This window comes from Heloderma suspectum, chromosome 2, assembly GCF_057233095.1.
Source record: "Heloderma suspectum isolate Gila_16-S chromosome 2, 16-S_ref, whole genome shotgun sequence".
NCBI lineage: Eukaryota > Metazoa > Chordata > Lepidosauria > Squamata > Helodermatidae > Heloderma > Heloderma suspectum.
The window spans coordinates 23,148,287-23,172,958 of NC_139459.1; the positions used below are offsets into that span (position 1 = coordinate 23,148,287).

The following is a 24,672-nucleotide window of genomic DNA, read 5'->3' on the forward strand; positions in this document are numbered from 1 at the left end:
CTGAACACTCTAATGCAGGACTGCAAGTGGTCAGACTGCCAAAAATCATAAACATACACCAAAAAGAAAAGAAAAAAAAAGGAATGAACAGCCCGACTGCTATCACAAGCCGGTATATGCTAATGTCCCACCAGAGAGTTCCGCTCTAATAAAAAAATAGCTAACAGCCTGTTGAACCAAAATATGAGTATGAAAAGTCCGAATCAAACTGAATGTAGGGCAGAAAGAATCTCTATGGGCGGAATGATGGTAGAAATAACAGTAAGACTCACCCTCCTGGCTCCCAGATGCTGAATGGGGCTTAGCAACCGCCTCTTGAATTCCCCGCCACTGCAGACAAGCAAGAGGGCGGCATCTGATCGTCGCTTTATCTGACCGGATAAAGTAAATGGAACTTCCTCTTTCGCCACACTAGTAGTTTTACTGCACACATTGATTAGCATAGAGCCTTATTATAAACACGTTCAGTTTTTTACAAAAAATTAAAAACGGGACAAAATTGACATTTATATTAAAACGACAAGATGGTCAGGAAATATGAAAAAAGAACCGTACTGTCCCATTTAAAACGGTACGTATGGTCAGCCTAAGAATAGTGCACTAGTGACCCATAATCTGACAAGTCACCAGCACACCAGCGGTGTTCTCGTTTCTTCACTCTGTTGCCATCTCTCTGCCCCAAGGAATTAACTATATAATTTTTAATAGTGGGGGAAGCAATGGGAGGGAAGGATAAAACAAGGCTCCAAAGTGCAGGATACAAGCAAATGTAGTTATATGTACGTAGGCAGGGCCGGTGTCAAGGGTAGGCATGGCTGGGCACCTGTCGAGGTCCACACCCAAGCAGGGGCCCACTGAAAACAGCCCTCTAGAGTTGCTCCTCCTCTTCACCATTGTGAACTCCTTGTTCACCTGCCTCTTGCTCTGGCACAGACAACAGTGGCAGTGAGAAGGAGGAACATCATATGATGCTACTGCCTGCTTGCTCTCTGCCTGTGAAGCAAGCGGAACCAATGATGGGAAAGAGGAAGAGGAGCAATGGAAGCTAGTAGTGAAAAGATAGACTCAGTGAGGGAGGAACCCATTGTTCAAGGGCCCTCAAAAACCTAGAGCTGGCACTGTACTCAGGCTTTGTTTCAGCTGCAGATGAGAACTAAGGGATTAACAACAGATCATGGAAAATGTGGGTTTTGCAGTGAGATTTGAAGTAGGAGGAGGTGGCAGTTGCTGGGGGAGCAGCAGTGGGACGACTATTGCCAATAAGCTCTACTTGTGGGCATCCCAGAGGCGTCAGGTTGGCCACTGTGGGAAGCAGAACTAGAAGGACCTTTAGTCTGAGCCAACAGAGCTCTTCTAACATTCTTATGAAAGTTCACTGGGAAGGATTTTCCAGGTATAGGTGGCAGGGAGGGAGTTGGAAGAGAGGGAGGAAAGATGCACATTAAATTAGAGCAGAATTTAGCATAACTAAGAGGGAGAGCACACAAAAATCAATCCCAACACTAGGGATGGGGAGAAATTTCTTCAGCTTACATTTGAATGCAAACATACCTAATTCCGCACTTTCAAACCACTACGCAAACTGAAATTCGGTTATCCTTCTCATTTCTCCAAATTTTGCAGTGGAGTTCTTCAATCAAAGAATGCATACAAAATGTGCACGTTAGGAGAAATAATGTTCAAAAATGCATTATATTAGAGAAATGGCTTGCAAAATGTGTATATTAGACAAAAATGCATACAAAAATGCATGTATTGGGAGAAGTGTGCACAAAAATGCACATGAATTTTCATATGATTTTTTTTTTAAATCTCAAAGTTTGATATGAACCGAACTTAAGACTGGAAAAATGAGAAACTGAGAGAAACCACATTTGACAGATTTGCCTATCCCTACCGAACATACACGCCACAATCACAGGAAACTCTGTCAAAGGGCAACATTGGATACAAATTCTTTTGCCAGGAATTACAACTTTTTAGTGCAAACATCAGGGCTAGCAAGCTTGCCTTTTAAAAACAACAAAACAAGATCTGATGCTCCAGATTCTTCCCTTCTAAGTAACATTTGGCCATGCAGTGCATTTGCATACACACATACACAAATGTACACACATTCCATGAACTCCATTGTAATTATAAATACAGAGAACACACGTTTTACTGTTAGATAATTCACATCAGTCACATTTTGGCCCAATGTACTTGCTGAACATAGACATCTGGGAGGAAGTTAACAACAGGGCAGAATGTGGCTTATTATCTGACTGGAATGTGTCATGGAAAGCATGTCTACTGAGTGTGAACGTACTTCACTAAATGTGAAGACATAAATCTAAAGAATGGGAAAAAATATCTACACTAAGCAATTTACACTGTCATGAATGTCACATGGAAATAGATGTGCTACTGTAAAAGCAAGCTAGTCTCATGCTAAAGGACCTGTTCACCCAGAGAGTAAGAAAAGAATGTCCTTGTACATACACCCCTTTTTACATTGCACAGTTGCCCAAGCATACCTTGGGAGATTGCATCTTCCGCAGAAATATCTAGAGTTGTGGGAGTGAAGAAAGAAGCAGGTGTTCCAAGTCAGAGCATGCCCTTTGAAAACACTGTAGTCTGAAGGTGGGATGATGCAACTTCAGAAATTCAGGCGCAGCAAAATACCAGGAAGAGAAAGTATTTATTTTTTAAAAAGAAAACCAGGCATGTATAAATAAAGAGAATTTTTTTTATTCTTTTAAAAAAGTAGCAGCCTCAAATACTGTTCATAATATTTCTCACAGCGGTAGTCAATCTTTTCAGACCCCAACCCCACTTTTAAACCCCATCAACAGCATGGGATAAGCTTTTAAATTTTGAGCAGATATGTCTGACTTTGTCCTTCACTTTTCCAAGGTGACCAGATGCAAAGGAAGGCAAGGCTCTTGTACCTGTAACAGCTGACAAAATGAGGAATCCTGGCTGCCATTTCTTCAACCTTACTTGATAAGCTACACCTGCCTTTTGTCTTCACCACTGTTAAAGGTACAAGAGCCCTGTCCTTTGTATATGATAATTCTGTCTCTTTTTGTCTTTGCCCCCCCACCCCCGCGCTTCTGTCTCTTTAAAAAATGTAATCAAATAATGCTGTTGGTGCCAGTGGTACAATCTGTTTCAGGCTGGAATGCAATACATTTGTGAACCCTCTCCCACCAACTTCTTAGAAATGTTAGTGGAGATTTTCTAGACTGCTTCACACGTAACGATAACCCATGGTGTGATTTCTTTAAATCTGTCTGGCTTGCCGTTGTTTGTTAAACTCCTACAAACCACAAACAGAAGCCAAGGTTTGTTGTTGGCTTACAAAGTCTGGCTTGCTTAAACCATGGCTTGTGATGATGTCTAAACCCAGAAGTGTGGCTTACGTGTGGCTTGTTTGTACTTCTGTCTGCAATATCAGCCAGAAAATCAGACTGCTTTGAAGGCTTGCATTAGGTATGGGAGAGAAACAAACCAGAAATAGGGAAAACAAGATGCAGTTTGGTTGCTCATCTGCAAGACAATCATGGCTAAATTTATGGATTTATTAACATAAATCATGGCTCAGTATTATGTGTGAATGCAGCTGCTGTCTTACTCATTACTTATGAAATATCTACACATAACAAGGTGCTGAACAGTAACAGACATAAGTATTTGCCTCAGACTTAAATCCAACAGACTAGCCAAAAATGGAGAGTGCAGGGAAAAAGCAGGGCCCAGGTCAGCTTCTAAGAATGTCAGAATGAAGCAGTGCATTTTCATATATGCAATTAAAGCTCAAAAAAGAAAGGGTGCCAGGTGGATAACAGGGGGTAAAGAATTCTGATAGCAGGAACAGTTGAGAAGTGGATGGTGTAATGTTGGATAGAGGACAACGGTACCAGTTGTAGTCAGTTAACAAATAAATCTGCAATGGAAAAATATATATGCACTTCCCTGATATAATGATCTTTAACACAGTTTCTCATCTTTTAAACACAAGGGTAACATTTTGATTTGTTTTATTATTCCTGCCATAACTTCAGCTCCTGTGAGGTCACAGATTGTTCATGAATATTCTAACTAAAGGGATGTTCAGCAGGGCTTGTGGTACTTGTAGCAAAATGCAAAAGAGCCACTAAATGCAATGCGATCTGGTTGTGTTGTGCTTCCTGCAAGGAGCCAAGAACAAATTAAGAGCAACACCCACTCTTGGCTGAAAAATGAGAGTCCACAGACTGAGGACGATATGTAAAACCTTTACTCAAATAAAATTTAAAAGTTGGCTGGGAAAGCAGAGTTTATTTGATGCTGTGATCAATCACAAATCTCTTTAAAAGTACTGTTGCAATGGGTTTGTGACTCTGCAGGGCTGTTTATATTATAACCAACACAAAAAGGAGTCTTGTGGCACTTTAAAGACTAACAGATGAATTGTGGGATAAGCTTTTGAATTAGAACTCACGTCATGAGAAACCTAACGTGTATCTGTATCCTCCGTTATAAAGGGTGAAAGTTGTAAATAGTGGACACAAGAGGCCATGGAATTCAATAGGCATAGTCTGCGACATTTCTAAGCAAAGCTTTTTGAGCACATGTCAAATACTTGAAAAACCTCAAGGGTTTTTATTTGAATATTTTCAAGAAGTGCTGGAGATGGGTAAAGTCTACAAGGACTTCTTTGTCAGCCCCTCCCCCCAGCAAGGACGTTCCAAGCATAATTTCCAGCAAAAGAAAAGTTTTGTCTCTCTCACATCTGTTAGTCAGTCCACCCCAACACCTGTTGCCTCCTTTCCTTAACTTAAGGGGTGGGGGGTGTTTTTTACTTGGGGAAGTCAAAAGGGATTGACAGGAGGTCTAGGCAGTAGTAAGGATGGGGTGTGAAACCCATTTTGAATTGAGCCCAGTTTGAAGGGGTCTTTCATAGTCAAGTCATAGTCAATTTATCTGTATACCACATTTTCCATAATACATTGTGCTTGAAACAGTTCACAAAACAAACAAAAACAAACAAATACAATCACCATAATTATAATACAACATTAACTCAATTACAGTTCCTTTAAAACCTATCAAAACTAAAATAAGTACAAGACATGCCAGTATGTCAGTTAACAATACCCAGTGCCAATAACAACACATAAACACATCGAACAATTTACTGAACAGTTCATGTTAAGAGACCTAACAATAAGATACCTCATCCACATCAAACTCACAGCAAAAAAAGGAAAGAAAAAACACAAGGCACTTCAAGTAGCCCAACCTCAAGCAGCAGAAAGAGACAAAGACATCCTCCTCTCGCCAGGGTTCCATGTCCTAAGCAAAGAAAAGGGTGCCCTCACCCTCATAGCAACGCCCTTCCTGGCTGTCTTTTGGCAGAGGAGAACAGTCTTTCAAACTAGGAATGCCCAAATGGCTAAAACAATTGAGCATCAGGTCTTCAAAAGTCATGAAGTGGGCTTAGAAGTCACAAGGTTTGACAGAATGAAAGTTATTGTACTTGCCTTTTGATTTCTCAACTTCTGATTAAGGATGGGGGAACAAGAATTTCATTTGGTCTGGATTTTTAAGTGAACCAACATAATTCACACTTCCAGTGGGTTGATAAAATTTTGGAGGTATAACCCTATTCAGCAAGTACAGCAAGCAAGGAATCCTAACTTTAAGGAAGATATTATGGCACCATGGCTTCCATTTATTTTCTATGTTGAAGCTGCTCAAACTTTTGATCAAATTCCAACCAAGTACAGTTGCCGATATTTTTTTCTGACTAATACGCACATACACACAAAATAACAGACTCACACACACTCCTTTAATATCCTGTATAAATCATATTATACTCTTTCATTAGGGATTGAGCTCCTACTAAGGCTGTTTTACTGTATATGTTCCATAAGTACATCAGTTATAGACTAAGAATTATAATTAGTGAATTCCTATGCTTCTTTAGTTATCTTGATGTATGTTCTTTTTGTTTCCTTTATTTTGTTAACTTTATTTCAAAATCAAATTAAAAATTAATGGAAAAAATATGTGGGCTGGAACACAGAAAGATTTCAAACTGTGCAGTTTTGAGTTTTGTGATGCAATTCTTAGCTCAAAAATTGCATATAAAAATGCACATATTAGGGAAAGTAGCACTACAGAGATTTGTATATTAGGGGAAACTGCATACAAAAATAATTGAGTGTTATTGCATTTTTTAAAAAAAAATTAAATTCACAGACTGACATGGAAATTGGTCAAAACAGACTTGCATGTGAAACTGACAAAGACCATGAATAGACAATTCACAGGCTTTCCCTAAAGTGTGACCCAACCAGCTATGGTTTGTAGCACATGATAGGATGTGCAGTTTTATTGCTAAGTTGTATCATGTTGTTTTATTGTATTTATTGCTGTTTTTATGCCATTGTATTTTATGTCCATCAGTTTTATACCTCTGTGGAAAGCTGTACATAAATTTGGATAATAAAAATATAATAAATAAATAAAAAAGTAGGAGAGAGGACAGGTTTGTCTGTGGGCAGGGGGAAGTGGAGGGCTCCTGGATTCAGGAACTAAGAAGGAAGGGGTTAGCTCAGTACAAAGAGGACAGACCAGGAGTGAGAAGGATGAAGATACACAAGGGAGGAAGAAGAGTGGGAGAACTCCCTGATAGGCTCAAGGCCAGGATTATGCTGCCAATGCTACCAGCTGAGCACACGGCTGAGCCCTGGGAGGACAGGAGGCTCAGTTGAATGAACTTCCCATGGAACTTAGGACTGGACAGCAATGAAAGGCAGTCAAAACTGGGCAGGTCCATCACCAATCTGAGCATGCTCTGCAAGGTCACCAATACCCTCAGGTGTGAGCTTATGCTAAATATTTTGTACTAGCCTCAAGGAAGCCTTCCCCAACCTGGAGCCCTACAAATGTGTTGGACTACAACTCCCATCTGGGAGGTGCCCGGTTGGGGAAGAGTGCTCTAGGGTGACACTACCCACTAGGGATTGCAGCTGTATCTGCTGATGATAAATATAGCTTTTTAACCATTTTAACAATTTAAGTACACTGTGTCATTACTTGGTTCCACCCAACTCAGGCACAGAGACCTATGATGTATTGCTTGCCCGGTCCAGCCCAGACATGACACTTGCATGTAGGTAGTCAGATGCAACAGTCCTACACATGTGATTTCAATGAAACAGGTATCTGCACGCACAAACTCAGACAAGATAGTGTCTTACTTACTAGATGTGCTTTCCATGTACACATAAGTTACCAAAAGATCGACAAGACACATCATTAAAAAAAAGTCAAAATAAATGGTCAAGGTGGGGAAAAAACCCATGCTCATTTGAACAAAAATGACAGCGAGCAGTTCCTCCCCAAGGAAGTAAAGTCAAAATAGGCACTAAACATTTAAAGGCAATTAAAAGATAACATTAAGCAAGACAAAGATTCTGAACTAGCCATATAGATATATATGTAAAAGCAAGGTGGACAGTGGCATTACATTTTGGTTATCTACCACTAAGGAAGAGCATTTGGATGAATCTTGCAGAAGTGTATTAAGCAGTCTTGTGCTTAATTTGTGCATTTCTAAAAGGAAGACATTCTTCACTTCCATCACAGGAACATAGGAAACTGCCTTATCCCGAGTCAGACCCCACTGTATCCAATGAAATATATTTATAAAAAAACACAGCTGGAATCAAATTCTTTGCAGAGCTCAGTTAGTATATATTGGGGAAAAAGTACCCTTATTTATTATCATAGATTGTTTATTATATCACAAGTTGTTAAAGATATGGAACACCTCTCCTTATCCTGCTTTTCAAATCCACGTATGCATTTTGACTTCATGTCATCCTTTGCTTTGTAATCAAGTCCAAGGTTGTGATCACATGTGCATATTAACACATGCTAACTAGGGTCAAATCTAATCCTGGATTTATCCCTACACTTAGTGGTTTTCTTCTACTTTGTTCACAGTTTAGATTTCTTGCAGAAATTAACTGTGGATGGTTTTGCCAAACTGAACTAAACACTTCTATATAAAGTGCAGGAAAGAACCAAGTGTAGTAAACAGGGAATTTCTTCCCTGGAGGCAGAATGAAATGGGACTAATTAACATTGCCTCTTCCAGCACTAATTAGAAGGCTTTCAGCACTCATTTCAGAAGTGGACACATACAAACTAGTTCCCAGGACTAAACCTAAGGTTGCCAGACTCTTGTCCAAGATGTCTTGCTCTCTTCAGCAATTTTCAAGTAAGTCTATCAGTAAATATGGATGGCCAAGAAGAAGCCTGTTATCACTAGGCACAAGCTTTATTTACTGACTCTTGTAGAAGAAGGTTTGAGTTAAATAAAAATAGGACTGTTGGACAATTTGTAACATGATAGTTATGAACAAGGCCTCACCAGTACCAAGTACTGCCATCTACTCTTCCTTGGCAGCAAAATTATATCAGGAAGACACACCAAGTATTCTCTGCCCTACATTCTTCATAGTCTATGACTGCTGCAGAAGTTATCAGCTGAAGTCTTTCTTGTCGTGAGTTCTTGGAAAAGAACCATAAAGCACTCCACCTTCTTCACAAAGGGCACTATCTTTTTAAGGGAAAAGGTGAAAACGTGGGTTAAATTATATGAACAATCCTGGACAGCAGACACCTGTGAGAGAGTTCAGTTATGTTCTGGACACACTGCATCAAGAACTATACAGCCTCTGACCCACCAAGCCCCACATTTTGTGTCCTTTTCGTTAGGATTGAATGTCTGGGAAGCATTGTTCCTAGAAATAAAAATGCAGCCCAGAAATTACAATCCAAATGCAATTTATCAGGCATCTACAGGCAATAGTAAAATCACAGGTAATATGCTTGTCCATATACCAGTTACTGGAGCAAGAGCCAAGGGTATTTTTGTACTCATGTCCTACTTGTGGGTTTTCCATGGGCAGCTGGTTGGCCACTGTGTGAACAGAATGCTGGACTAGATGGACCCTTGGTCTGATCCAGCAGGGATCTTCTTATATTTTTATTATTTTCTAAGTCTAAGAATACAAAAAGTGTGCGGGAGCGCGTGCATGCAAGTTATATGTAACTAAGCACATGACAGTCCAAGGACAGTATCTGTAGGATTGTGTACTTAAACGGACTTGTGAAAGCCAATGACTCATTCATAAATAGGTGTCCCCTAACAGCAAGTCTTGTACTGTATTAAAATAGCAAGATATTACATAAAAATGAGGTAAGATATAAGGGACCATTTAAGTACTGGTCAAACCAGAAACGTCTATGACGTATGAATGCGGACAGATAGCTCATGGATGTTAGCAGACCTGTTCCAGCAATTCAAAGCCCGTTTCCTCTAAAGCATAAATGCAGTGTCATGTTGGCATTGCAAAGAGTCAGACGTGAACTTTACACTTGTTAACAGAAAGCAATCCAGTTTTGAAGCCATTCATGCAGGAAGGAAGGTTCTATTTTTAATATTACTGGTAGCAAGACAATAAGACTTATTAACAATAAGACTTATTAACAATAAGACTTATTTATTTAAAACTCCTGCGGACTGCTTGGCTGAGAGGAAGGAGGGGCATTGTTCAGTAGTGCTGCACATGGTTTGCACGCACAAAGTCCAGGCTCCCCAACATTTCCAGTTAAAGATGTCTGGTAGGAGTGCTGGGGAAAGTGCTTTCCACCCAGTAGACAAGAAGTCTAGATGGTGCAACGGTCTGAGATGGCACAAGATAGCTCCTTATGTCTTATGAAAATAAAAGAAACTGGCTGACAATAGAAAAGCTACCAAGGAACCCAAAATATTTAGGAACACAGCTCTTTACTACAGAATATTCATCAACCTAATTCCTTCTTTTACGGAAAAATTGCTTTATACTGTGTCAAGTCTATTGGTCCATCATGCTTAGCATTGCCTATACTGAATGGCAACGTCTCTCACAGGTTCAGACAGGAATTTTGCCCAGCCCTAGCTGCAGACGTGAAGGATTGGACCTGGGACTTTTTGCATGCAAAAGATATGTTCTACTGCTGAGCTAAGGCCCTTCCCCTATTTTTTTTTTTTATAGCCTCACTGCAATGAAACAAAAAGATAAAGTGATTAGGGAAGGAGACATGGTGAACTAGTCAGATTTGGGGGACAATGACGAGTAGTTTCAAGCTTTCAGGAGCAGAACGACAGTTAGAATCAAGGGAAGGGAATCAGGGGTAGTCTGAAATGTCAGCACCACCGAACTTCCCTCCCAAGTCAAATAAAAAAGAAAAATACATACCCTTCCATACCCAAACAGACAAAGTCCCAGTAACATAGGCTCTATATCGGGGTGGGCAATTTGTGTTCCTCCAGATGTTTGGCCTACAACCCCCCCATCAGCCCTAGCCCTAGCCCCATCAGCCACCACAACCAATGATGAGGCGTTACGGTAGCTGCAGGCCAAAACATCTGGAAGGCAACATGTTGCCCACCCCTGCTATATACTCTCAAGGTTTACAGTTCGTGTGTTTTTAATTAGTAGTTTTTAAATTTGTCAGAGTTTAAACTGGGATTAGATATAAAGCAAAGGACTGAGACTATACTGCCTGGGCTGGCGTGGCTCCCTCTCCATCATCATTTCATCATTTAACTACCTAGATACTAAGGTCATCATCTGAAGTCCTCCTCCAAGTGTCCTTGCCAAATAAGATGGGGTGAGTGGCTATAAGGGAGAGGGCTTCTTCAGTGGTGGCACCCCATCTGTGGAATGCTCTCCCCAGAGAGGTTCACCTGGCACCTATATTTTGGTCTCTTTGGCACCAGGTGAAGACCTTTTTATTCTCGAAGACATTTTAAGAATGGTTTTTAGTGCTTTTATTGCTGCTCACTGCACTTTATTGCTGTTGGTTTTACTTTGGTTTTTTGTACGAGTGTTTTTTTTATTCTTTGCTGCTTTTATCTTGATTTTACTATGTGTTGCTTTAATTCATTGTTTTTAATGTGTTGTACACCACCAAGAAAATGTGAGTTATTGGGTGGTTTAAAAGCAAAATTAATAAATTTTTGCTGTTTTTTTTTTAAGACTTAGTGTAAAAAGCATTTAACTCTGACCTATGTCATCTATAAGGAAGAAGCTGGGGATGGCTGAATGAAGGTGTGTGTGTGTGTGTGTGTGCATAAACCCCACATGTAATAATGCTTCACAGTCCAGTCTCCTTAAATACATCATGCTACAGCAGAAAATACAAAATTAACTAGGAACCCAAGACATTTGGCAGGCAAGTAGCTCATCCAAGTCTCCATTGCAAACTACAAGCCTGGGGACCAAAACATTGGTAGAAGATTGCCCAAGGGAGAACAAGTGAAGAAAACAATTTAAAGAGTGAATGACGTTAAGGTTTGGGAGCAATCAGGAAACAAACTTGCAAACAAGCCACTAAGTCTTCCAAAATTTATCTTCAAGACTAGATCTTTGTGTACACCAACCCCGTAAAGCCCCTAGCAACATAAACTCCCAGTTGCACACATCAAAGTTTTGTGGGAAATACTAAACAGCTTGCCTGCAAGCCTCCCAAATCTGTTCCACCCCCATTTAAACCTCGCCCATGAACTTACTGGGCGGCCTTCAGCCATTCCCTTTCCCCTCTGCTTCAAGTCGCTATCCGCAAGGATAATAATATTTGTCTGCTTGCAGGACTATTCAGGGCCAGTGTCAAGGATAGGCATGGTTGGGTACCTGTTGAGGGTCCATGCCCCAGCAGGGGCCCAGTGACAAGAGCCCTCTGGAGTTGCTCCTCCCTCTTCATCATTGCAACCCAGCAGTTTCATGTAGATGTTAAAGAGCATAGGGGGAGGGGGGAAGGGCACTGTGAGTCTGTAAGGGAAGTGCACAGTACATCGCGAGTGTATCGCAAGGCATGCTGACTCGAAGCCACATTGCTGTGCAGTTGCGATGGGGTGGGGTGGGGTCAAAGCGGTGCCATATAGATGCGGCCCAGTTGAGAAACCATCATTTTATTCAGTAAATACACCTCCTGACCATGGCCCACTGCCTGGATAACCAAGCGGCCCCAGAAGTTAGAGAAGTTGGATAATCCTGCTTTATGTATAACACAATATGCCAAATGGAGATCCGATTCCACAGCTCAATATTACATTTACAAAAAGACAGATCTATACACAAATCTAATTTTAACCAACTGTCTTTAATATGTTATCGCTATAGACACACATGCAATTGAAGCTAAATAAAACTATTAAGTTAACAGAACTCTGAATCTAAACAATCAGTTTTTGAAGCAATAATTTACAGTTCAAAACAGTCTCAAAGTCGTTCAGTCTCAGAAGTGAGTTTGCTCCAATAAAAGCAATTAAACAGATTTCAACTCCTTTCTGCACCTGGTGTTTGACTACTGATTTGATAGGGTTCATTTGGCTTCACCTGTTTGTTTGTGTATCAGGGGTGTTGAACCCCTTAAACCCAAGGGCCAAATTCCATTTTGGAAAAGCTCTTGGAGGATGCATTCCAGTGGTGGGCAGGGGTGAAGGCAAAAGGGGCAGGACCCAAAATACCAGCATATTTTAGCTTACAGCTTTTACTGCTAGTAAAAAACTAAACCTTAGGAGATGCATTTCAAGTTTTTAGACTGGGGGTAAAACCGTGCAAACGATGGGAAACTCCAAACAATAGATGGTTGGGGGAAAGGGGGTGTGGTCATCTGGGAAACCCTGGAAGGCCAGATTGGGACCCCAGGGGATATAAATGTAATACAGAAATACAGAAATAAATAATATTCGAAGCTCCTTCCCAATAAAATTCTGCTCTAAGGCATCACAACTACCACTCAGACAGGATTGAAGCAAAGCATGAATCACCCAATTCTTATTTCATTTGTTTTGGTCCACTATTTTTACATAAGATGTTTAGGCACATGTGAAATGCCAACTTTTCTCAATGACTTACGGTACAAGTCCATGAACGTGCTGAGCTGTATAAACTGTGACTAATAAGTAATTACTGTTCTTAGGTGAGAAATCTGTCATTCCAAATCCAGTGCTTTTTGCAACGGTGCAACCTGAAGAAATGTTTAACAGTATTGTCATGTTTTGTATGCCTTCTTCTAGTTGCGCACTGCCTCATCACCTTCCTCTGTCGTCATTTCTTTTGGAATTTGCTACTGCAAGATTGTGATGACAGCCATTGGCTTAACTGGCTTTTACAAAAGATTTCACAAATTCATGGTGGGTAAGTCCAGCAATAGCTAATAGCTGTAACAGCTTTATGGAAGCACGACATACCACATGTGGACATCACACTAAACCATAGTTTTACATGGCGAGAATGAACCAGAGCAAGCCTCAGGTTCATACACTCCACCCTCCCTCTCTGGTGCGGCTGTGAGGAGGAATTTGGAAGCTTTTGTCAAGTCTTCTAAACTTAATCTTAACTATAGTTAGTTCGAAACAAGCCAACTTCAAGTCCAGGGTTATGAAGCTGGCTTGTTTAAACAAACCATTATTAACGTTAACCACAGTTTAGGGTTCAGATGAGGAGAAGAAAGCAAGGGGAGGGGGAGCACATGAACCCAAAGCTTGCTGTGGCTCTCTCATGTATAGTTTAGAATGATGTCAAAATGTGGCCACAGAAACATGAAATTCCCTGAATAACAGATGCTGGGTATAAACATGAGCAAGCCATCATTTTTCTACCCTCCTCACAAATGCCCAGAGGCATGTATTTATCCGGTCAATGCTAGACACAGAATGCTGGACTAGATGGATCTTAGCCTCATCCAGCAAGGCAATTCTTATTTCTTCCAGCCACTTTTAACATATTTATCAGATGAAAACAATAGCTACACTTATTTTATATTATATGAGAGTGCCGTTCAATAAAGTGGAACAGCGAACAAGGATGCCCTTAAACAAAACGCACCATTCAGTGAGAAGTCTCTATGGAGCTCCTGTCCCTAGACCTCTGTTGTTAATCTACTCATGAGCACAATAAAGCCACCTTCTTGGCTGGCAGATCTCGTTAAATGGTTCCGGAATGGAAACACCCTTGGTTGCCCTGTGGAACTTTTGCTGAGAGAAGGGCAACCTTGGACCTCTCAGTGGTTTTCAATAACATTGACCATGGTATCCTTCTGGATAGGCTGTCTGCATTGGAAATTGGAGGTATGGCGTTTCAGTGGTTCTGCTCCTTCTTGGATGGCTGATTCGGGGGGGGGGGGTGCTGAAGGATTATTGCTCTGTGCCTTAGCAGCTATGCTTGGGGTTCCATAGAATGCTATCGTATCCCCTATGCTCTTTAACATCTACATGAAACTGCTGCGGGACGTTATCCAGAGATGTGGGCTGAGGTGTCACCAATATTTGGATGACACCTAGTTCTCTCTCTCCTTTTCATCAAATCCATGTGAGGTAGTGGGTGTTCTGAATCAGTGCCTGGGCCTAGCTACAGTATGCAATGTGTTATACGTCGGCTGGCCTTTGAAAATGGTTCAGAATCTTCAGCTGGTTCAAACAGGGCAGCAAGACTGCTAATGGAAACTGGTTGATATGAACATATTACACCAATGCTTTGTAACCTGCACTGGCTGCCAGTCCATTTTCAGGCCCAATTCAAAGTGCTTTTATTAACTTTCAAAGCTCTAAATGGTTCGGGACCAGGTTACCTAAAGCATCTTCTCCCATATATACCTGCCTGGACCCTAATATCATCTTCAGAGGTCCTTCACCGGGAACCTCCACCAAATAAAGTGAAGTGGGCAGCTACAAAGAAGAGGGCCTTTTCTGTTGTGGCTCCACAGTTGGGGAATGAGCTTCCTATGAGCTCCGGAATGAGCTCACCTGGCACCTACATTGTGCTCTTTTCAACACCAAATGAAGACCTTCTTTTTTCCCTAGGCATTTCTGTCTTTCAGATTCTGTTGTTTTTAAATCTGTTTTCGTATGTTTAAGTCTTTACTTTGCAGCTAATTTTTACTTTGACTTTATACTGCAGTTTTAAACTTTTAAACATTTTATATTATGTTTTATCATGCTGCATGTTATGGTTTTAATTGATATGAACTGCTTCAGCTATTGGACAGTATAGAAATGTAATAAATTAAATAAAATTTTGAAAATCCTTATTTCCTACCAATAAGAAACCTTTTTTTTTTTTACAATTAAATACCCCAATTTTAAATTTTGCATTTTGCATCACACAAGTCTCCCAAATACTAATTTTCAAAACATAAAAATCTTACACTATGCCTACAACTACTGATACATTGCAGATGACATAACATTAAATATTACCTGAAACCAGGGAAAATATCAATGCACAAAACAACTAAATTTATGTGATTGATAGATTTACATACCCTCATACAGAACCAAAGTTTTTGGTGACATTCATGACAATGGTTTGTCATTACAAGAACAAGCTGCATTAAGCCTTGATCTTTGACTTCTAAGTTGTCACAAACCATAGTTTATTGCATTTAAATTAGAAGCTGGAGTTCAAATCTTCTCCCCTCACATTCAAAGGTGGAAAGGAACAATGGGTGCACATGACCTCTGTGCTCAATGCTGCTAATTCCTGACTGTCCAAACCATGGTTTAGGGAATCTTTGAGCCAATATTTTCTACTGCCTTCCAGACAATGCCATTTATACACCATTGTAAACCAGGATTTTATATCCCAATACTGAATACTTAACTCAAACTGTCATTCCCAAGCCACTCTTGCATACATTCACCTCCCAAAGTATGAACGAAGCTGTACGTGGATACAGCCAACAACTACTTCCACTATCACAGCAGCAGTTTCTTCCCTGCCACAGTGAACATATAGTCACACACACAGTGAACCTACAGGCACACCGAGTATTACTGTACATTTGAAGGAACATGATATTGGTATGAAGCAGTTCTAAATGAATGCATAATTACGTCTTTTGTAAGACTAACATTTGTTATCTTTAAGGTGCCACAAGATTCTTTGTCGTTTCCGCTGCAATAGACTAACACAGCTACCCTCTGGAAATTGTCTTTTGTAAGGCTGGCTTCAAGAATGGAACACAAATTCCATATTCAGTGAGACAGCATGCACATTAAAAAAAACATGATGGGAAACAGGAATTCCTATGGCATGTTTCATGATGGACATGTTTGCATGCAGTGTAATGCATGATCAAACAATGTACATACTAAATATATCCCAGTAATTTCCAATTGACTGGAAGATGAAAAGAGTAAGGTTATTTTTTGAATGGAATTTTCAAAAGTTTCTTTCATCTGCGCAGTATCACAACAACCTGTGCTAAGCACACTCAAAGCTTAGTTCTTAGTGCTCTTAACATTTTCATATGCTGGTTTTTGAGTGCTGAAGGAGCCATAGCCTCAGAAGAAGAACCAAAGTGATACATTTCCCTATAGCCAGAATCAGTGACTGAAACATGCACTTTTAAGATTCCATCTGATAACAGGAAAAGAAGCGTCCCATAACCCATTTTGTGGACTCTCTCAAAAAGTCACTGCCACATTCTATGTTCGTTTGCACATTCAAAAAGGGCTTCAAAAGTGCAGAAGGTACTCTGTAGAGGCCATTTCATGATCTACTATTGGATGTTGTTAACTGAACTACTGGTATGTCTTGTGCTTATTTAAATTTTGATATGTTTTAAATGAACTGTAATGGAGTTAATGGTGTATTGGAAGGCATTATGATTATGCCGACTGTATTTGTTCATTTTGTGAACCTCTTTGAGCACAATGTATTGTGGATGAAGCTGTATGCAAATAAATCAATTGTGACTACTAAATTATAAACAACCTTATTATGCAATACTTATAAGGAAATACATTTAGAGAGCAATCCTATGGTCCCTGGGAGAGTGTCTAAGGTACCATAGGATATAGCGATTTCCCCTCCCAAGCCCATAGACACAGCTATGGGAGAGAAATCAAAGTGGTGATTTCCTCACACCCTTCTCACTTGCTGCGGAAGAGGTCAGGAAGGGTCTTTGGAAGAGGTTGGGAGGGTAAAAGGGGGCATCCCAGTGGGCGGAAAGGGAGGAAGATGGAGAAACATGGATCCTTAAGGTCCATGAAGCTCTCTTTTGCGCGTGAGCGAGCTGGATGGGCTCAGAGTCCTTTCTAGATCTAAATAGCAAAACAGAGGAAAGGGAGGCTGTAAAAACCTCTACCATGTTCTGGCCGGCAGAGCGCAGGACAGGACAGATGGAGTGCTCTGAGATTGGAGCCATCTGTCTATAGAGCATTAATCCCCTAGGATTGCATTCTGAGAGTCCAGATCCATGCCCCTGACATTACATAGAAGTTAGTTAGACCAAGCACAGACATAATGAATCAGCTTTTTTCAGTCTACAACTTTTGATGCAATATTTTTGCAAGATCTTTTATAGGTTGGAGTTGGTAAAATTAAAGACCAGCACTTAATCTGTTTAAACCATTTGAAGTGCCACCTCCCACAAAGACATTTTAGCTTGCTTCTTTGCCCACTGCAAGAGCAAGATGTAACTCTGCCCCGAACATTTATTATGCTTGTTTCATTTGTTTGCAACACTGCAATATCCAAATTAGCATGAAAAATGTTATCCACGGTAGCATGTACGTTTTCCCTCCTGGGCTGCCTAAAAAGACCTCCATGTCTCACAACTGCTGCTGGCAAAACTGTTCAGATTCGAGCCCAGTCCTTGGAAGTAAGTTATATTGATCTTCTTGATACATAGTTCCCAATAACTAAACTTAGGACCAGTGGAGGCTCCATGTTTTGTGGGTGCTCGGACAAGACACTCTCGATAAGTCCGTTCTCTCAGTGAGTCCACCTTCTTAACCAACATTGTTACCAGCTGCAATTGCTCCTCCTCCTCTTTCCCATCATTGCTATTCATTGTTTACGTGACAGGCTGAGAGCCAGGGAGCAAGTAGGCAGTAGCATCCACTGTTCCTCCTTCTCACCACCACCACTGCCTGGGCCAGAATGAAAGACAGGTAGGTGAACAAGCAGGTTTCAACGGTGAAGAAGAGGAGCAAATCCAGTGGGCTTTTGTCAGGGGGCTTTTTCTGGGGTATGGCTACCTTTGACACTGGCCCTGCTTAGGACTGCAGCTTTGCAACCTGATCCTATGCACATTCATTTGGATGCAAGTCTGCCAGAATTCAAAACTCTCAAGTGTGCACAGAATGGTAGCTTCAGTTGCCCTCCACTGCTTGAATAAACATACACAGATGTGTGCGTGTGTGTGTATGCTCACTGGGACACCTAGCTGTGTTCACATAACACCTGTGTTAAAAGAACTGCACCTATTAGCTACCAAGCCGTGTACAAGGTTATGTTATTATCATATAAAGCCCTAAACAACTTGGGACCAGGATACGTAGCAGACCTCCTTCCCTTATATATACCCAGATGATATTTAAGATCTTCAGAGGAGGTCTTGCTGGTCATTCCAAAAAGAACAGAATGTTGCCATGAAGAACCTCAATGACAGGCCTTCTCTGTAGCAGCACCTGCCCTCTGGAAAACCCTCCCCGATGCAGTTCAGGAGGCAGAAAATGTAACATCTTTTAAACGCCTGTTGAAAACATGGCTTTTCACACAGGCTTCCCCTGGGCTGCAACTGCTGCTGGGTTTTACTTTGATTTCACCTGGTATTTTTACACTTTTATATTATGTTTCTCAAGTTGTATTTTATGGTTTTAATTGTGAACTGCCCAGAGAGCCTCAGCTATTGGGCAGTATAAAAATGAAATACATACATACATAAAGTTCTCCAGCGCTGGGATATGCCACACATCACAACTCCACTGCCCTGAACTATCATGCTCCTGTTTCAGCAGGCCTGATAGTTTCACAAGCTGTTGTTCTGTAAGCCGGCACAATGTGCCATGAGACAACTTCATAACATCAAATGTTCCTGTGGTTACAAAGGCAGAATCTACTACTGTGTTTACACTGTATCCACCTCTGTACACAAGGATGAAAATGCAAAGTAGACTGAAGGCACAATGGAAACTACACAGAGTATTGTGCACACTCTCAGATGTATATGAATTGTGCAAATTTGCTGGCAAAAATACCACCTAAAATGTGTGATATTAAAAAAAATGCTCTTCAACCCCAATGCAGGACTTGTGTTCAAAGCTGATATCAAAGTTGATATCATCAAAAACGGGTCTATTTTGGTATCCTACATACAAAGTAATATATAAACAAACAAACAAACAAATAGCAAAGTTAATTAGTTCTGTGAGCATGGAGATGTGTTTCAGATACTTAAAAAAAAAAAAGAAAACAACCACCCCAAACAGCCACAAGCTACACATCCTTCTCCTCTCAGTTTCAGGAACAGGGCAATATGGACTGTGTCTACAGTCCAATGTGTTTACAATTATTCCAAAGGAAACTAATTAAGCTGCTACTCTGGACACCTTTACAAGCGCCTACCCCAGAGACAAGCTAGGAGCCAGTAGCCACATAGACAGGAGACTGGTAAGAAGTCATATTTCCCTCCTGCCACCCAAACTACACTGCTGTTGTTTAGTGGAAAATAACCTGATTTCATTTCTGAAGAGCACTTTGTATTTACCTGCCATGTCTACCATGGAAAGATCTAAAGCTATGGACAAACAGTATGCATATTTGAACAAGGACACACTGAATTCTGGACTAAAGACTGGAATCTCCAGACTGACCACACTTCTGGAGTCTGGTTGTAACCTGCTTGCATTCCTACTCTAGTGAATCACCTACAAAAATGCCATGTTGTTCTGGCCTAAGCAATATCTGATGAGGAAAGGACCATTTTATCTTCCATACCTAGAACACTTACTTCAATCATATGATAAAAGCTAAAGCATGCATTGAGCACAGCAGAAACCCTGCTATCCAAATACTGATAGCCTAAAACTTTTGAACAATCAGCCTATGCACACTTTCTATGAAGTAAGCACAGATAAATGCAGTGGATTGGATCCAAACTTAGTTATGGTTAGAGCAGAACCACTGAAATCAATGGGATTTAAGTCAGTCAGTAACTATGGGTCTACTCTAAGCCATTAAGACTTACTTCCAAGTAAGCATTCATAGGATCAGGCCATTAATGTGACAACTGCACCATGTATCTTTCCCTCAACACACCATACCAAGACTCATGCCACCAGTATCATATTGAACCAGCAACACCTTCAGTGTTTCAGTCACGGAACCCCAATTGCCAAACTCCCTCCCTAGAGAGGTTCAGTTGTTTTTCTCCCTTGTGTTTTAGGGCAGCAAAAACATCCTTATTTAGCCAAGCTTTTACATTTGCCCTTATATTATTCTCCTCTTCTTAGCTGTTTCATTTTTAACTGAGCCAGTTCTGTACTCTCTCCTTACTGCTGTTTTTATTATTAAATGCTCTTAGTATAGCTTGAACATATGAAAACAATCTACACACACAAAGGCATGGGGCCCTGAGACAAAACGTTGCAGTGTGGGGTGATTCTGTTTAGGGTTCCAGATACTTAATTACCTCCCCCACCCCCAGCAGTCAGCCAGCATCCCATGGGCACCAGCCATGATCAATCTTCATTCAGCTGTTTTGGGGGAGTTCCCCACCTGAGTGTGTGTGTTTTTCTAAATACTTTTTGTACCTCTAAGGCCTTCAGGTTTCCCTGAAGTGTGCTGACTCCTCCCACTTATGTGTTGCTGTTGCCATTTTAGCTTCGTAAGTGACAGTATTCGAATACTGTTTATTTATATTCTTATAAATAAATATATTACATATTATAGCTTTTCAGTTGGAAAAGCTTCACTTCGGGGGCACTTTTGGGGGCAGAAAGGCAGGATGAGAATGTTTTAAATAAGGAGATGTTATTTATTCAAAACATTTGTATGCTGCATTTCCATGATTTGTGTCCAAACTGGTTAACCACAAAGAAAACTAGCAATTTAAACAACATGGAAGAGCAATATAATATAAATTGAAGAAGCTAAGCCGAAATCAGTAGTAATAGGAGCAGCAGACCTTGATGTCACTGAGGAAATGCCATAAATTAATTATAATTTATAATTATAAATTATAATATAATCTATATATTATAGATTAGGAATTAGGAAGTCAAAAAGCATATCTAGTTCTTGCAAATATTGGATTAGAAAGGACAAAGCAAACCCAGAATTTGGAAACATTGCAGGAGAAGCTGGGGGTGGGAGAGAAAGAAATATTATTGCTCTGTCTCCACTTCTTGAGCAGTGAGGATTTCCAGGGGCAGCACTACAGGATTTAATTCCTGTAATTTTAGTTTACAGGAGAAAAGCACTGGAGACCTGAGGAGTGTGTAATATTTGCTTTATTTACAAATATACAAGTGGAGCTAAAGTGGAGGCAAGTAAGCATTCCTACAAGGCAGCAGATCTGTTACTCCACATCACATTCCCAGAGAGCCCATGCACCCCAAGGTGCTTCACTTCCAGCTAACTCACAACTCTTATTCTCCCTTTGTGTGTTCAAAACTGCAAAATACAGTTTCTGCCCCTACCCTTAGTTGTGAGTGTGCATGTGTTACCTTCCAAAAACTACAATGTGGATCTCATACAAAAATAAGGAGAAATTCCCAGCTATCAGGAGACCATCCACTAACCATTTGCTCCATTGATGAAACACCAGTGTACTATCACAGCTGATTAACTACTATAGGCTAACAAAAGGAATGGCCAGCCAGCAGCCCTAAACATTATCCTGGCCAGAATTAAGGAGAATGCAAGATATAAATTGGACTGGTAATAAGCGGGAGAACCAAGTATATTAAGTTTTGGGAAAGTTGCAGACAAGAGATGTTTGCTGTTGATTCAGTCTTGGAGATTACAATTAGGGTGGTTCCAGGCAAAGGATTCCTAGCACTACCACTCAAAATACATTGTGTAGCTCTTCCACAGATTTTTTGCAGAAAGGAAAAAGACAGATGAAGCGGTGGGAAAACACAGGGGGGTTACAAGATGAAAACAATGTCTGGATCCCCTGTAAAATTCTGTGAATAAAGCAGAGTGATTGCATGATAAAAGCCCTGTCTGGAAGTAACCTTAGATTTATGAACAGGCTGAAAGAAAATAGTAAGGGTGCTTCCAGATGAAGCTTTTACGGTGCAATCGCCTGCCTCGCTCACAGAATTTTACAGGGGGTCTATACGTCACTATCTTCCATTCGTCAGCCTCTTGTGTTTTCGCACTACTTCTTCTGTCTTACTTCTTACCAGGAAAAATAACGTTAAGGAAGAAGACGAGACAGAATGGCTGCACAACGCCTTTTGCCTGTTCGCACTATGAGCTCTCCGTCTCTGGAAGCGCCCTACATAGCAATCCCATAACACAGTTTGGTTTATTTTTCCCCATTTCCCCACACACAAATTACACAGCTGAAAGACACAAGCTCAAGGCCAAGCGTAAGTTATCTGTTACATGTGCAACCAGCATCAGTAGGAAATAGCCTCTGTTTAATAGAGGGACGCAGCTTTGTCCGCAAAGCGGGAACCAAAAGGGCAGGAATACGACCCATTTCCAAAGTAAGACGCGTGGACTTTGGGGAGGTGGAAGAAAAGGGGGACGAGCCTGGCTGCTCACCCCGGATTTATACACCCTTGAACCTCAGCCCAACACCCGATATACACCTCTTCCTTGGGAGAAATGGAAAGCTCTCAATGCGGCACATTCATGTCACTCTTAGGTAAGAACAAAGCCCTATTAACCCTGCCAAGGGCATCCCCACCCATCTGCTGTACCTATCAAATCTGTGGAACTTTTTTTTGTCTTCCGTCCTCAACAGGCCCCCACCCCGCCCCCAAATTGCTCCCTTTTCGCTTACCCTGTCACTCTCCAGGCAGAATCCCAGTCTCGGGCTGGTGTGTTTGCTTAGCTTGCTTTCATGCTTCTCTCCCCCAGTGCCTCCCCTTCAAACAAGCTGGTTCACACAGAGTCAGCCAGGGAAGCTGACAAACAAGTTTCTCAAGTTCCCCCCCGCCCCGTTTCTCTCTTTCTCCCTCGCTTTTTTTCTCCACACACACACACACACACAAGGTGTCTCCTTCTGAGCAGGCGAGGGGAAGAAGAAAGCGGCTGTGGAGAGGTGCGCCAGGAAAGGTGTAATTTGGACACCGGGAGAAGAGGAGGGAGAAAGAGGAAGGAGGGAGGGCGGGAGACACGCACACCTCTCTCCTCCCCCTCCAGCAGCTCTGACAAGCAAAAGCCCATCCCCTTGCCGGAAAGCGCCCACGTGACTCGCAGGTGAAGGCTCGAGCCGCGGGGCGCTCCGCCCCCTGCCTAGCATCACTCCGAGGGAGCGGCTCGGGGACGGTGCGTGCCGCGGCTTTTCCTCCTCCTCGCTTCTAGCTGTGCAGGAAGCGCAGCAGCAGCGGGAGGAGGCGCGCGCACAGCGTTGGCGCGAGAAGATTCGGTGGGAAAGGCGCACCCGGCGGCAAGCGAGCTTTGCAGGACTGGCTCGCGCACGCGTGCGTGTTTGCTGTGTGAACGCTCGACCCCAGCCTTCCCCGACCCGAAGTGCTTCAGAGGTTGGAGGCTGCGACTCTCCCAGCGTTGGGGTTGTAATGGTGAGAGAGCTGGACTGGGATGCGGGAGGCCGAGGTTCTCATCCGCACTCGGACATGAAGCTCAACGATCAGACGCAGCAAGGATTCTCCTGCTTTCCCCTTTCCTCCCTCTGGTGTCTTTTCCTTTATCAAAATATACACTGTGAACTCTTGTCCATCAGTGGTGCTATATTAATAAATAATAATAATAGAAATATGTGAAATAGGATTAGTTTCTGTCTGGGGAGTCTGAGCTACTAATATCTGTTTTTCTCAGGATTAAAGCAATTTATTTAGTGGTGAATTTATTTATTTATTTATTACATTTATTAATCACCCATCTGACTGGTCACCCAGCCCAGTTTATGAATGCCCAGTTTATTTACTCTGGGCCTGTGTTTAAACATGCATCCAGCACAATCCTATCTATACATCCCTACTTTGACTTCAGTGGACATTGTTGTTGTTCAGTCGTTCAGTCGTGTCCGACTCTACGTGACCCCATGGACCATAGCACGCCAGGCCTTCCTGTCCTGCGCACTCTCCCGGAGTGTGCTCAGGTTCATATTCATTGCATCGGTGATGCTATCTAGCCATCTCATACTCCCAGGTAAATGTTATAGGATTGCAGCCTTAAACTCATGTTAAACCATCCTCAGATTTGTGGTTTTTCCCAAAGAATTTTGGAAATGGTAGTTTGATGAAGTGAGACTTCTGGTAAGGAAGCCATTTCTTTTTTAGCATTTCACATATTCCAGGGCTATTTTGTTGGTACTGAAAACAGTTTCTAACTATGAAACCAAGGCTGTTTCCACCAGCGATTTACTCCAACCTAGGGATGTACGAAAGTCACTTACCTTTTCGCGGATTGTGTTCGCGGGGGGGGGGGGGCGCTCCGTCCCTCCCCTGGAATCCTTGATGGGGGCAGGTGGCACTCCGTCCCTCCCCCGGAATCCTTGATGGGGGCAGGTGGCACTCCGTCCCTCCCCCCCGAATCCTTGATGGGGGCGGGAGGCAATCCAGTCCTCCCCCCCCCAGAATCTTGCCCGGCCAGCTCCGCAGCTGGAGTTCCGGCCACGGACAGGATGCTGCGGACGCAAATGGCG

At 41.8% G+C, this 24,672-nt stretch overlaps 1 protein-coding gene across 2 annotated transcripts in view; it reads right to left on the reverse strand.

Annotated features, from left to right (window-relative positions):
• Positions 1–23,240, reverse strand: part of ATP8B1 (ATPase phospholipid transporting 8B1) — an 88,432-nt gene extending 65,192 nt beyond the window's left edge. Inside the window, exon 1 of one of the 2 annotated variants that reach the window (XM_084832973.1) lies at positions 22,846–23,240. The gene's annotated coding sequence lies outside the window, so the exon portion shown is untranslated. Of the gene's footprint in view, positions 1–272; positions 1,906–22,845 lie in introns of those variants that run through there. The other variant, XM_084832975.1, reaches the window with a different exon arrangement.
• Between the last annotated feature and the right edge of the window lie 1,432 nt (positions 23,241–24,672).